Source organism: Leptopilina heterotoma, unplaced genomic scaffold (genome assembly GCF_015476425.1).
Source record: "Leptopilina heterotoma isolate Lh14 unplaced genomic scaffold, ASM1547642v1 Lhet_123, whole genome shotgun sequence".
NCBI classification, from domain to species: domain Eukaryota; kingdom Metazoa; phylum Arthropoda; class Insecta; order Hymenoptera; family Figitidae; genus Leptopilina; species Leptopilina heterotoma.
In genome coordinates, this window is record NW_025110842.1 from 3811750 (window position 1) to 3827569 (window position 15820).

The following is a 15820-nucleotide window of genomic DNA, read 5'->3' on the forward strand; positions in this document are numbered from 1 at the left end:
GATCAAAAAGAGGGAAAAAGGGGTGGGAGGGCAATATTTTAACCCTCGATGGCACGATATTAGCTGGAACAAACCGCTCTCGACGTGCGACATGATTATAAGGGAGAGATAGGGTGAGAGTCGAAAAGTACCACAATTTCCACATCATTCTCGATTTTTTTCTCTCTCTTTCTCTTTCTTTCTCTCTTTCTTTTTCTCTCCTTCTCGTTTCTTCTCTCTCCCTCGCTCTTTCTCTTCAGTTCGACATTTTTTTTCTCTCCTTGTTTGTCAGGGAATTCGACTTTTTCTTTTTTCAATGGCCAAACTCTCCTCTCGTCTTTTCCAATGAGGCAAAAATCTCTTTTCTCACTCAGAAATAAATCTTATAGGTTTTCACGTATAAGCGGCCTTTTAATATCACCACTCTTGATTTACCGCCACATATAGAGAGAGAGAGAGGTCATGCGTCTATATATATGTATGGTTGGAAAGGCCAAAAAAACCCCTTCTCCCAAAATGACATTTGTCTTCTCGGCATGAACCAAAGAAGGGAATGAGAAGGGTGTATGTCCCGAGGAGTTTCTGATTTAGCGTTTCCCGCAAGCAAGCATTTGACTAAACGCCCCGGCTCTCGTTGAAATCATATCACACACAAACATACATAGAGACTGAGAGAGAGAGAGAGAGACAGACTGGACCCTAAAAAGCCAAGGGATGTAAAAAAGAGGAGAAAAAAAATTTGGATGGAGAGAAAAAAGACACAAGGTCGGAGAATTTTTTTTTCTTTGTATGTTGGAGAGGTGAATCTAGTTAGTGAAATCAATTCGAGTAACGCGATCACTTTTTTGTGTGGAATTTGTAATTGTGAGCTTTGAAAGTGACATATTCAAAATTACAAGATTCAAACTGGTAGAAAAAAATTCAAAACTGCAAAATATAAATTAAAAATTTAAGATTTAAAATTTTAAATAAATTTCAGAATTGCAAAATGCAAAACTACAAAATCCAGAATTGCAAGATTCATAAAGAAAATTCAAGTCGAATTTTAACATTAAAAATAAATTTCATAATTGCAAAATTCAGAATTGCAACTTGTTAATTTAATATCCTAATTTTTTTACTTTTTAAAAATGTTTTATAAATTCAAACGATTATTACATTGATAATTTGTGTACATAAATAATTCGAAATGTTAAAATCATAAATAATTTTCTATAACCTTTTTTTCCCACGTGTAAATTGTCGAAATATTAATATTCTATTTTCAGAAATGACAAACATTGTTTGTAAATTATCACATGAGGGTTAGAGTGGAAATCAAGATAGAAATACTTTAAGTATCATTGTTCTTGAAACAAATTTTTTCTTCCTTTTTTACTTCATTCCCACAGCAATAAAAAAAAGTTTTTACTATCAAAATGGATTATCAAAACAGGAAAACCGGAAGTAAATTAAATTATTTTATTATTTTAATAAATTAAATTATTTTAAAATTTATATTCCAAACAGTTCTTTAAAAATAAAAGGGGAAAAAAATAAAAAAGTTACTAATAACACAAAAGAGAAAAAAAAACTAAAAAGTAACAAACAAAACAAAGAGAAAAATACGAAACAGTGACAAAAACAAGAGAGAGAAAAAAATTAAAAAGTAACAAACAAAAATAGAAAAAATAACAAAAACAAAAGAGGAAAAAAATAAAAAGTGTAAAAAATAAAAAGAGCAAGAAAAGAAAAAATAGAGAACAGAGAATAAAATTGATAAGAAAATAAGTATGGAAAAAAATGTTCTTGAATTAAATTACAAACGAGGCCTTGAAAAATGGGAAAATATTGGATATAAAGTAAAATAAAATAAGAGAGGATGACTTTGAGCAATGAAGCTGTGTGTAACCAATAAGAATATTGAGAGGAGAGAAATAAAGGGGTGATCTCGAGGAGACTCAAATGGTTGTCAGCGGGCGGAAGCCACGGCGTTGCGCGCTAGAATAAAGAAAGCTAATTATGCGCTCGGATGGTAGGCTGAAAAAAAGGCAAGAAATAAGGGAATTGTGGCAAAAACCGTCGATAATCGACATCCTGCCTGTCTGCCTCAGCTCTCTTCATGTTTAATAGTAATACCGGCCCGCCGCAAATCTCTGGTCCCGTGGCTTGCCTCCGCTCACTCTCTCTCTCCCTCTCTCAATATACATAAATATATTTATTTTTTATTATTTATATATATATATATATTTCTCTCTCTCACTTGCTCTCTTTCTCCCTCTTGTTCTTTCTCTCATTCTTTCTCTCTTTAAGTTTTGAAATTTTTGGAAAATTTTGTTTGGAAACAAAAAAGAGAAAAAAATAATTTTTTTTCTCTCTTTTTCCTTTGGCTTCTAAACAAAATTTTCCAAAAACTTAAACGTGAAAGAAAGAAAGAAAAAAACAAAGAAAGAAATAGGAAAACAGTATATTTGAAAACCTCAAAAGACAAAATAAAATAGTTACTTTGAAAACCTCAAAAGACAATTAAAAATAGTTTCTTTGAAAACCTCAAAAGACAAAATAAAACTGGTTAATAGGAAAACAGTTTCTTTGAAAACCGCAAAATACAAAACTGGTTAAAAGAAAAACAGTTTCTTTGAAAACATCAAAAGACCAAATAAAATAGTTTCTTTGAGAACCTCAAAAGACAAAAAAAAGTTTCTTTGAAAACCTCAAAAGACAAAAAAGTTTCTTTAAAAACCTCAAAAGACAAAATAAAAAAGTTTCTGTGCAAACCTCAAAAGACAAAATAAAACTGGTTAAAAGAAGAACAGTTTCTTTGAAAACCTCAAAAGACAAGAAAAAGTTTCTTTGAAAACCTCAAAAGACAGAAAAGTTTCTTTAAGAACCTCAAAAGACAAAATAAAAAAGTTTCTGTGAAAACCTCAAAAGACAAAATAAAACTGGTTAAAAGAAGAACAGTTTCTTTGAAAACCTCAAAAGACAAAATAAAATAGTTACTTTGAAAACCTCAAAAGACAAAATAAAATAGTTTCTTTAAAAACCTCAAAAGACAAAATATAATAGTTTCTTTGAAAACCTTAAAAGACAAAATAAAATTGTTATTTTAAAAACCTTAAAAGACAAAATAAAAATGGTTAATAGAAAAACAGTTTATTTCAAAACCTTAAATGGCAAAATAAAAGAGAAGGAGAAAAATCAAAAGTTTGAAAGCAAAAGGAAAGAGAGAGAGAAAAAATAAACACAAGAAAGAGAGAGAAAGAATTGAGTTAATCTTTAAACAAATAGTGCGCCCAGAAAAAAGGGGGGAAAAAGAAGGAGAAAAAATTTCGTGGTATTGCCACCGCAATACTTAAAGCAAAAAAAAAGAAAAGAATGCAAAGATTTAAAATTTTTTTTTGCCGATATTTCCGCATTGAAAAAATTTATGTGCGGTTCTGATGGCCTCAAACAATTTTTTTATATTGCGCAGCAAAAAATTGCTATTTAGTAGCATTGCGCAGCTTTAGAATGCAAAAGCGCAGTAATAAGTGCCTGGGAATATGCGCAGCGTTCGAACAATAATGCGCAAAAGTAATTCAAAAAGAAAATTCTGATTGGCACGATTCAAAAATTTTGAATTTAAGCTTCTAAATATAAAATTCAGAACTGCTAAAATTTAAAATTGCAATAAGTAATAATTTCAAGATTCATATAATAGCAAAATTCAAAATAAAATTAAAAACTCGAAAAGACTTTATAAACAAAGTTTAAAATAATTGAATAATTTAATTCTTGCTACGAATTTTAATGAAATTTTTAAAAATATTTACATATTTCGAGGAATTTGATTAAAATTGTATTAAAAAGTAATTGAAATTTTGCAGAGAATTTTATTAAAATTTTTTAAAAAATTGAATTTCCAAAAAGAATTTAATTACTTACAAAGATAATTGAAATTTTGACGAAATTTTTTTTAAATTATTGAACATAATTGAATTTTTGCGAAGAATTTCATTACCTTTGAATATATAATTGAGTTTCTGCAATCGTTTATAACTTCTACAAAATTCAATTTTTTTTGTGTTTTTAACTAAAATTCTTCTATAAAAATCCATTATTTTTAATAATTGATAATTAAATATTGTATTAAAAAAATTAAATAATTTCAAAAGAATTATAATTAAATTTTTTCAAATTAATTAGGCTTACGGAAGTTTTAATTAAAAAGTATGAAAAATTCATATTTTCAAATATTTTAATTTGAAATCCTTTCAAAATTTAATTATTTCTAAAATTTCAGATTTTAATTTATATTTAATTATTATCTAAAATTTTAACTTAAATTCTTTTTTAAAACAATTTTTATTAGAAAATTTAACAAGAATTCAATTATTTAAATAAAAATAAAATGCAAATAAATATTAAAAATTAAATTAATTAAATTCAATTATAATTGAATGTTTCTTAAAATTGAATTGTCATAAATAAGATTTTTATCAATAATTTTGTAAATAATTAAATTCTTTCAACGATTTTTAATAAAAATTTTAAGAATAATTACATTTTTCACGGAATTTGAATAAAAATTAAATTGAAATTCTGCGATGAATTTTATTATTTATGAAAGTAATTAAATTGATAAAAAGAATTTTCCTCAAATTTGTTTTTTAATAATTGAATTCTTTGGAAATTTTGTATTAAAATAGTAGATATTGGAAATCATTGAATTGAGGATAAGTTTTTAAAATAATTGAATTTCAGAGAAGAATTTTATTATTTATAAAGTTAATTCAAAACATTGACCAGAATTTAAAAAATTTTTTCTAAATATAATTGAAATTTTCCAAAGAATTTTATTAAATTAATGAAAATAATTGAAATCTTCCAAAGAATTTTACTTTTTCATAAAGATAATTGAATTTTTAGGAAGAATTTTCTTAAAATTTTATAAAATAATTCAATTCTTTTGGAAAATTTTATAACAAATTAAGAAAAAATTTCAATTCTTTCGTAAAATTTTATTGATAATAATTGAATTTTTGCAATTATTTACAAATAAAAAGCAATTAAATTCTTTAGACGAATTGTTATAATATTTTTAAAAATAATGACATTTTTCGAGGAATTCGTTTAAAATTGTATTAAAAATAATTGAAATTATGCAATAAGTTTTAGTATATTTATAAAAATAATTAAATCCCTGTAGAAAATATTATTTATGTATTAAAATAATGGAATTATTGCGAACAAAATTATTAAAAATTCGCTTAAATAAATGAATTCCTGTGAAATTTTTATATTATATTTTTGAAAATAATAATTAGAGGAAAGAAATTTAATTATAATTTATTTTATTAAAATAGTTGACATTAAAAATCCGTGAATTGAGGAAAATAATTGAAAATAATAATTGAAAATAATAATTAATAATTAATTAATAATTGAAAATAATTGAAAATAATTGAATTTCAGAGAAGAATTTTATTATTTCTAATAAAGAAAATTAAAATTTTGACGAAAATTTACAATTTGTTTATTGAAAATTAATAATAAATAATTATAATAACCATGAATTTTATAGTTAACAAACAAAATTTATTTCTTGAATTTAAGTGTTTGGTTTGTGGTAAATCTTTTTTTGAAATTAATTAATTATTATTTAATAAAATTTAATTATAATAAAAAAACATGAATTCTACTTAAAAAAAAATTCAATTTGCTTTTTAAAATGAAATGTTTTATTTTTGATAATTTTTTTTTTTAAATTATTTTTTAACTCACTTATTGTTTATTAGAAAGTAATGTTCAATTGTGGAAAAATTATTTAATTAATTAATCAATTTAATTGAATTTAATTAATTTACATTCATTATTAATTAATTAAGTTTTTTGACCTTTGTTATTTTATATTATTTTTTAATATTATTATTTAATAACTATTATTATTTAATATTAAATAATAATAGTATAATAATAATAATAATAATAATAATAATAATAATAATAATAATAATAATAATAATAATAATAATAATAATAATAATAATAATAATAATAATAATAATATATAAATAATAATAATAATAATAATATATAAATAAATAATAGTAGTAATAATATTTGGAACATAAGCGTATTAATTTTTTTTTCCAAATTATTTTTAAAAATTAATTTAAATTACAGTTTATTAAACATTAATATTTAGTTTTGTTAAGATATTTTTTTCAATTGTTTTGCAATTAAAAAATAAAAAAATTATCAATTATTTGCGATACGAATCGGCAGAGATTTGCTGTAAAGTTTCAAAGGAGTTGAAAAGACGTTCTCTCTCTCTCTCCTCTCTCTTTTTTTCGTTCCTTTTTTGCGTATGTAATGCAGCTTAGAAAAAGTGAATCGTCCGCTCGATATACAGGGGAAAACACGCGTCGCTTGAGCGCAAGGCGTGACCATTGGCTACCAGCGATACTCACGAAAAACATTTGATTGTCACGCTGGATCGCATCCGTCGTTATTTGCCTTTTTAAAAAATCAACCTACATCATTTTTACGTGACATTCCAAGGAGGAGAACCAGAGAGAGAGAGAGAGAGAGAGAAAGGGGGAGAAAAAGAGAAAAAAAGATAGAGAATAGAGAGAGACAGAGATATAGAGAGGGAGGGAGAGGGAGAGAGAGAAAAAGTGGAGGGGAGGGGTACGAGAAACGGCACCTAAACCCCTGCCAACAAATTCAACAAGCAGTCGTGGCCGAGTGGTTAAGGCGTCTGACTAGAAATCAGATTCCCTCTGGGAGCGTAGGTTCGAGTCCTACCGACTGCGAATTTTTTTTTTCATTCACAATTTTTTTCATCAAATTCACAATTTCTTTTTGTTTCTATAATATAAATAAGAAGTATAGTATATAATATCGACGCCTTTCGTTAGTAAAAATTTATTTCCGTTTAATACTTTTTTTAAAAAATAATTTATTATTTTCAGTATTATTAATTATTCATGTAGTAATTTTCGTCCGTTTCTTTTAAATATTTTGTCAAATTAATTTTACGAGGCCTCTAAACCTTTTAAACTTTATTCATTTAATTATATAGCAAAAGTTAGAACGTTCGAAACTTCATTCGTATTATTATGCAAATTAAAAAATTTTTCATTTTCAAATACAAATTTTTGAATAATTTCAAAATCAAAATTTTAACAAAATTCACTTTATTAAATACATGATTAACTTTTTATAATTGTTTAAATTTTCAAAAATTTTCTGAAAAAATCAGTTATAAATAATAAAATATTTTGTAAAAATTCAATTAATTCCAACAAAATTTGAATAAATACTTCAAAAAAAATTTTAATTATTTTTAATACAGTCTTAAATAAATTCCTCCAAAGAATTTAAATTTTCATCGAAATAATTATATAATATTTTTCGCATAAATTTTTATAAAAATTTTTGCAAGATTTCAATTATTTTCATAAATGAAACTTTTAACGTGATTTCAATTATTATCAAAAATTTTAATAAAATTCTTCCTAAAGAGTCAATTATCTTCATAAAAAAATAAAAATACTTTTGGAAGATTTCAATTATTTTCATTAATAATAAAATTTCTCGGAGAATTTCAATTATTTTCGAAAATTTAAATCAAATTCTTGTCAAGAAATCCTTTCGAAGTAAAATTAATCGAAAAAATTAAATTCATTTTTTATGAATATTAAAATTCTCCACAGGAATTTAATTATTTTCAATACAATTTTAACAAACTTCGAAAATCAAATATTTAATTATAATTATTAACAGACACGATTATTTTAAAAAATTTGAAGAATATTCTTTATTTAATTCAATTATTTTCAAAAATTTTCAATTAAAATTATTCAAAAAACTACATTATTATCAAAAAAATTTTCTTAAATTTTAATAAATCATTTGAAACAATTCAATTATTTTTATAAACAGAAAAATTCTTTACAAAAATTCAATTATTTGTAAGTCAACTTTATTAAAATTTCATGAAAGAATTAAAATTTTTTAATATTTTACGAAAAAATTGAATTATTTTGTAAAATATTAATAAATTATTTGAAACAATTCAATTATGTTCATAAGGAGTAAAATTCATCGCAAAAATTAAATTATTTTCATAAATAACAAAATTCTTCGCAAGAATTCAATTATTTTCATAAATAATAATATTTTTTAAAAATATTAAATTTTTTACAAAAATTCAATTATTTTTAAGTCAATTTTATTAAAATTTCATAAAAGAATTAAAATTTTTTAAAAATTTTTAATATTTTTCGAAAAAATTCAATTATTTTTAAGTCAATTTTATTAAAATTTCATAAAAGAATTAAAATTTTTTAAAAATTTTTAATATTTTTCGAAAAAATTCAATTATTTTGTAAAATTTTAATAAATCATTTAAAAGAATTTAATTATGTTCATAAACAGTGAAATTCATCGCAAAAATTAAATTATTTTCATAAATAACAAAATTCTTCGCAATAATTGAATTATTTTCATAAATAATAACATTCTTCTGTAGAATTCAATTATTTTTTCAAATATTAAATTTTTTGCAAAAATTCAATTATTTTTAGCAAAATTTTAATAACATTCTGTAAAGAATTAAATTATTTTCTAAAATTTTAATAAATCCTTCGATGGAATTCAATTATTTTTTATATGTAATAAAATTTTTCTCAAGAATTCAATTATTTTCAATTCAATTTTAATAAACTTCAAAAAACAAATATTTAATTATAATTACTAACAGACACGATTATTTTAAAAAGTTGCAGAAAATTCTTTATTTAATTCGATTATTTCCAAAAATTTCAATTAAAATTATTTAAAAAACTTTACATTATTTTCAAAAAAATTTTCTTAAATTTTTATAAATCCTTTGAAACAATTCAATTATTTTTATGAATACAAAAATTGTTTGCAAAAATTTAATTATTTTTAAGTCAATAATTTTATTAAAATTCCATGAATAAATTAAAATGTTTTTAAATTTTTTCGAAAAAATTCAATTATTTTCTAAAATTTTAATAAATTATTTGAAACAATTCAATTATGTTCATAAGCAGTAAAATTCATCGCAAAAATTAAATTTTTTTGATAAATAACAATTTCTTTGCAATAATTCAATTATTTTCATAAATAATAACATTTTTCTGTAGAATTCAATTATTTTTTTAAATATTAAATTATTTACAAAAATTCAATTATTTTTGTCATTTTTATCAAAATTCCATGAAAGAATTAAAATTTTTTTTTAAATTTATAATTTTTTTTCGAAAAAATTCAATTATTTTCAGGAAAATTTTAATAATATTTTACGAAAGAATTTAATTATTTTTTAAAACTTTTATGAATCCTTCGAAACAATTAAATTATTTTTTAAAATAGTAAAATCCTTGCAAGAATTCAATTGTTTTTTATAAATAATAAAATTCTTCTCAAGAATTCAATTATTTTCAATACAATTTTAATAAACTTCAAATAATAAATATTTAATTATAATTATTAACAGACACGATTATTTTTAAAAGTTGAAGAAAATTCTTTATTTAATTATTAATTTAATCAATAGTTTAATTAATTAATTTAATTAATTAAACTTAATTTAATTCTTTATTTATTAATTAATTTAAATAAAAATTTAAAATAAAAATATTTTTAATACAATTTTTAAATACAAAAAAATTTTTTTTTAATTAAGTTAATGTGTTAAAAAATAACAGATCGATTATTTATTTAATAACAAATCGGTTAATTGAATAAAATGCATTTTTTTTCACTGTGGAAAAATCAGAATAAAATATCAAAGTGTGCGAAAGAATAATTCGTTAAAAATTAAAAAGCAAAAAAATAATTGAATCCATAAACGAAAGGAGATTGTAAAACGGAATAAAATAACATACAGGCATAAAAATCAAAAGAGGAAAACTTAAAAGCAAAGGAAAAAAAATACCAAGTAGCGAACTAGTCAGTATATCATTTTTTCCCCTCTCTCTCTCTCTCACCCTCTCTTTTCGTAAAAGGAACAAAACGAATAATGTTAGAGTGAAAATATTCTTCAAAGTGGAGGGTTGAATCGAGAGTAATCTCTCAGGAATTAGCAAAATATCAACAAAACCCTATTTCGCGTGTGCCATGGAAAATAGATGAGGGACGAGGGGGAATTTAGAGATAGAGAGAGAGAGTGAGAGAGAATAATAGAGTGAGAAACAGAAAGAGAGGGGGGAGGGGTGAATCTAAAGGTTGTAACTTGGCGACATCGACGACGACGACAACGTTACACTGTACCGGCAAAGACGTCCCAGCAATGAATCAACTTATTTAAGGGTAGTTGGATTTCGCGAGTCGATGCACGAGACGTCGACAACTGCCTCGCTTTTCAATGATTTATTATCGTTTCTCCATCCGATGAAGACTCTTTTTCTTCTTTTTGGCAAATGCTACAAATATCCCCCCCTATCCCCCACTCCGTCCCTTTTCTTCCCTTAGACTTTTCTCACCCCCCCCCCCCACCCTCTCATTTCATCTTCTTCTATCTTTTCCTTCAAAAAAGACATATTTCCGAAAAATAGGCACAAAACACCAAAACCAATTCTGTTATTTTAACGAAATGTCACTTTTGCGAATCGACATTTTTACGAATTGTCACTTTTGCGAAAAGTCATTTTGGCGAAATATCATTTTTCCGAAATATCATTTTTACGAATTATTATCACTTTTGCGAACAGTTATTTTTTCGAATTGTCATTTATGCGAACTGACATTTTTTCAAATTGGCATTTTTACAAAATGTCATTTTTGCGAATCGACATTTTTACTATTTATTGTCACTTTTGCGAAAAGTCATTTTTACAAATTGTCATTTTTGCGAATTGTCACTTTTTGTTTTGCAAAAAATTCATTTTTGCGAATTGACATTTATGCGAACTGCTATTTTTACGAATTGCCAATTTTTCGGAAAGTCATTTTTACGAATTGTCAATTTTCGCGAAAATTCATTTTTGCGAATAAATTATGCGAACTGCAATTTATGCTAAAATTGTTATAGTAAACTTTTATGCATATATATATATATATATATATATATATATATAGATTTACTACAGCAATTTTCGCAAAAATGACAATTCGCAACAGCGATATTTCGTAAAAATGACAATTCGAAAAAATAGCAGTTCGCATAAATGACAATTTGCAAAAATGAATTTTCGCAAAAGTGATAATGCATAAAAATGACGATTCGCAAAAATGACATTTAGTAAAAATGCCAATTCGAAAAAAATGTCAGTTCGCATAAATGACAATTAGCAAAAATGACAGTTCGAAAAAATAACTTTTCGTAAAAGTGATAATTCGTAAAAATGATATTTCGCAAAAATGACTTTTCGCATAAGTGACAATTCGTAAAAATGGCGATTTGCAAAAGTGACATTTCGTTAAAATAACAGTTCGAGTAAATGCAATTCGGTAAAATGACAGTTCGAATAAATGCAATTCGGTAAAATGACATTTGGGGAATAATCATGCGCCTTGAAGTTAGTTTCATATGGAAATAATTACCAAAAAATAGAGAATTTTGAAAAAAATGAGGGTAAAGACTCAAAAAGGTATTTTTTCTGTTATTTGTTATATCGGAGTGGTTTTTAATACATTTTTGTGTCCCGAACACGATTCCAATGTTTCAAAATTAACTAGCATGTCAGAATTTTGAGAAAAGTGGGGGTAAAGACCCAAAAAAAAATTTTATTTTACTTATTTTTTATATGGGAGTTGGTTTCAATGTATTTTTGTTAAATGAACAAAATTCCGAGTCCAAAAATTGACTAACATGTCAGAATTTTAAAAAAAAGGGTCGATAAAGACTATCATGACAGAATTTTGAAAAAAGTGGGGGCTACAGGCCCCAAAAATATTTTTTCTCACTTATTTTTTATATGGGAGTCGTTTTCAATGTTTCTTTGTCTCCTAAGCACGATCTCGAGTCAAAAAATGGACTAACGTGTCAGAATTTTGAAAAAAGTGGGGGTAAAGACCCAAAAAAAAATTTTTTTTATTTATTTTTTATATTGGAGTTGTTTTTACGTTTTCATTTGTTAACTGAACACGATCCCGAGTCTAAAAATTGACAAACATGACAGAATTTTGAAAAAAGGATCGATAAAGACTAACATGACAGAATTTTGAAAAAAGTGGGGATAAAGACCCAAAAAAAAAGATTTTTTTTTCCTTTCTTTTAATATGGGAGTCGTTTTCAATGTATTTTTGTCACCTAAACACGATTCCGAGTCAGTAAATTGACTAACTAGTCAAAATTTTGGAAAAAGTGGGGGTAAACCCTACCAAAAAATTTTTATCTCCTATTTTTGATATGGGAGTCGTTTTCAATGTATTTTTATCCCCTAAACACGATGCCGAGTCAGAAAATTGACTACCTTGTCAAAATTTTTAAAAAAATGGGGGTAAATCCTACAAAAAATTTTTTTTTTCTCTTATTTTGGATATGGGAGTCGTTTTTAATGTATTTTTGTCCCCTAAACACAATTCCAAGTCCAAAAATTGACTAACATGTCAGAATTTTGAAAAAAGTGGGGGGTAAGGACCCAAAAAAAACTTTTTTGTACTTATTCTGATATGGGAGTCAATTTCAATGTATTTTTACCCTGTAAATACAATCCCGTATTCGAAAATTGCCTACAACGTCAGGATTTTATAAAAAGTGTTTGGTACCAACCAAAAAAACGTTTTTTTCTAAGTTTTCACCCCAATTTTTTTCAAAATCCCCTATTTCTCTTGGTCTTACACACCTAAGATCCTGATCTGTATACGTTTCAAACTCTACATTTAAGACTACATTCTTATTTCAAAATTTGCGCCGAAAATAAAAAAATACACTATAAACAAATATAAAACGAGACCCGAAAAAAATATGCCTTCTGCAGATACCCAAAAGTTGCAAATTATATTTCAAGAAATTCAAGTACTTTTGACATACAAAAGAGTTTAGGAACATGAAAGAGGGAAATTTTTTCTCATTTAGTACCAGGGGTGAAAAAAAGGGTTTGAGAGAAAGGGGTGAGGGGGAGGGGGGGTTTGAAGGTAAAAGAGTAAAAATGTGTGGTGGAGAAAAGACATAGTTAAATAGCAGAGAGAGGGGGGGGAAGAGGAGAGGGATGGCAAGTGAGTATATATGGTCAGGGGAGAAGTGAAGCAAGGGGGGGCAAAGGGGTGGGTGGTTGAAGAGGGTTAAAGAGGAGAAATAGGTGTGGGGGTAAAGAGGGAATGAGAAGATGGAGGATAGAAAGGACCAAGCGTTCAGCTCGCTTTGCCGAGCACTGATGATAGTTTTTGTGAGGTAAGATTTTTTGCCCCACCCTCTCCTCACAGCCACCACCCCCCCAAAAGGGTGGATGATATATGACCGCCCCCGAGACACTGGCCGCCTCCGGGAGAATGAGAGAGAGAGAGACACCAAGAAAGAGAGACGAAACTCTGAAGAAGCAAAACGAACAAGAGAGACAGAGGGGTTTAGGGTGTGGGGGGGTGGGGGACAAGAGAAGATATCCTGATTCCACCGGAAGAATTCCTCGCGTGTATACGCGTACATACGTGTAGGTTTTATATCAGAAATCCGATCGTTAAGCTGTGATTTTGAACACGCCCGGAATTCTTACATTTCGTTATACCATCCCCCCTTCTCACCCCCTAACCCCCCTTTCTCTATTTTATTATTCGTCTTCTGTAATTTTTAAACAAGACTTTTGAAAAAAAATAATTAGTAGCACTGACAAAAAAAATTGTCGGTTACTTTTGGGCAAATACTTTTTAAGAAGAGGAGAGGGAGAGAAAATTGAAAAAATTTAAATTTGCAGGCCAATTTTTTAAAAGCGGGAAATTCAAAACTGGTTTTTTCTATTTTAGAGAGAAAAAAATTTTAATTATTTTTAAAAACTTTAATCATGTAATAACTATAAAGTTTTTAATAATTTAATAAAATACAGTTTTTCATAATAAAAGTTGCATTTATTATAAAATAATAATGGGAGACAAGCGATAATTTTCATTTCACTCACGATTCAGTTTCTTTGTATATAACTACATATTAAAAAAAAAAAAAAAGAAAAAAAAAAATTATTACGTTTATAATGGTTTTGATTTATAAAGAGAATCCCATTACCGCGTGCCTTCAGTCTCATGGGGAATTTATACAAGAATGAATTTTGATTTGAAGAATCGAACGCAGTCTCCAGTTTTTCTCGATAGAATGCATTAAAAATTAAAAACAAAAAAACAGTGCCCTTACATTCTCTATCTACTTTAAAAATTTTTTTAAAGAGAACAAGACAATGTCAATATCAAAATTGTTGGTGAATTAAAAAAATTTACTTTTTTTAATCATAATTATAAGTATTTAATACAAAAAAAATTTATTTAACAAAAAAGTATTTTTCAAAAAATTAATAATAAATAAAAAAATAATGAAAAAAAGAAAAATAAAATAATTAATTTTCTTTGAAATTTTATTTAAAAACCATTTTAGTTACAACTATTTTTTACTTTAGAATATACACCGTATTTTTAAAATAATTAAATAACTTGTTAAATAACATATATAAAAAAATATACAAAAATGACAATTTCAAAATTGTTAAATTATTAAATAAATTGTTAAATAAATAAATAAATAAAAAAATTTGAGAGAAAGTGGGGGAAATATCCACAAAAAATTTTTTTTTGATAGTTTTGAAAATAATTTTTCTATTTAACCTGACAAGGTAGAGACTTTCAAGAAGTTTTAAATTAAGCTTGAAACGTGCACTTAAGAACTTTAATACACAAGACCTAAAAAAAGTCATTTTTGAAAAAAGTGGGGGTAAAAATCCAAAAAGAAATTTTTTTTCGTATTTTTGATATGGGAATAATTTTCAATATATTTTTGTCCTCTGAACACGATCCCGGGTTCTAAAAGTGACAACAACGTCAGAATTTTGAAAAAAGTGGGGGTACAGACCCAAAAAAATATTTTTTTCTACTTATTTTCGATATGGAAATGGTTTTCAATATATTTTTTTCGCTCTGAACACGAATCCGGATTCTAAAATTGTCTAAAATGTCATAACTTTGAAAAAAGTGGGAGTAAAGACCCAAAAAAAATCATTTCACTTTTTTTTATATGGGAGTCGTTTTCATATTTTTATTTGTTAACTAAACACGATCCCGAGTCTAGAAATTGACAAACATGTTAGAATTTTGAAAAAAGAATCGATAAAGACTAAAATGGCAGAATTTTGGAAAAAGTGGGGATGAAGACCACAAAAAAATTTTTTTTTTCCTTTCTTATGATATGGGAGTCATTTTCAATGTAGTTTTGCCCCCCAAACACGATTCCAAGTCCAAAAATTGACGAACATGTCAGAATTTTGAAAAAAAGTGGGGGTTAAGATAAAAAAAAATTTTTTTTCATTTATTTCTGATATGGGAGTCATTTTCCATGTATTTTTACCCTCCAAATACGATCCCGTATTCGAAAATTGACTAAAATGTCAAAATTTTAAAAAAAGTGGGGGTAAAGACCAAAAAAAAATTTGTCTTACTTATTTTCGACATGGGAGTCGTTTCCAATATATTTTCCCGCTCTGAAGACAAACCCGAATTCTAAAATTGACTAACATGTCAGAATTTTGAAAAAAGTGGGAGTAAGACCAAAAAAAAATTTTTTCTTTACTTATTTTCGACATAGAAGTCGTTTTCAATGTATTTTTCTACTCTGAACACAAATATGGATTCTAAAATTGACTAACATGGCAGAATTTTGAAAAAAGTGGGGGTAAGACCCAAAAAAACATTTTCTTGACTTATTTTC

The 15820-nt window shown here is 25.6% G+C and overlaps 1 protein-coding gene and 1 non-coding gene across 2 annotated transcripts in view; one reads left to right on the top strand and one right to left on the bottom strand.

The window, feature by feature from the left end:
- Positions 1 to 15820, bottom strand: part of LOC122512664 (ubiquitin carboxyl-terminal hydrolase 48-like) — a 166042-nt gene that overhangs the window by 124657 nt on the left and 25565 nt on the right. The window lies entirely within an intron of this gene.
- On the top strand, positions 6677 to 6758 carry Trnas-aga. Its single transcript has one exon. It is a non-coding gene; the product is annotated as a tRNA-Ser (tRNA).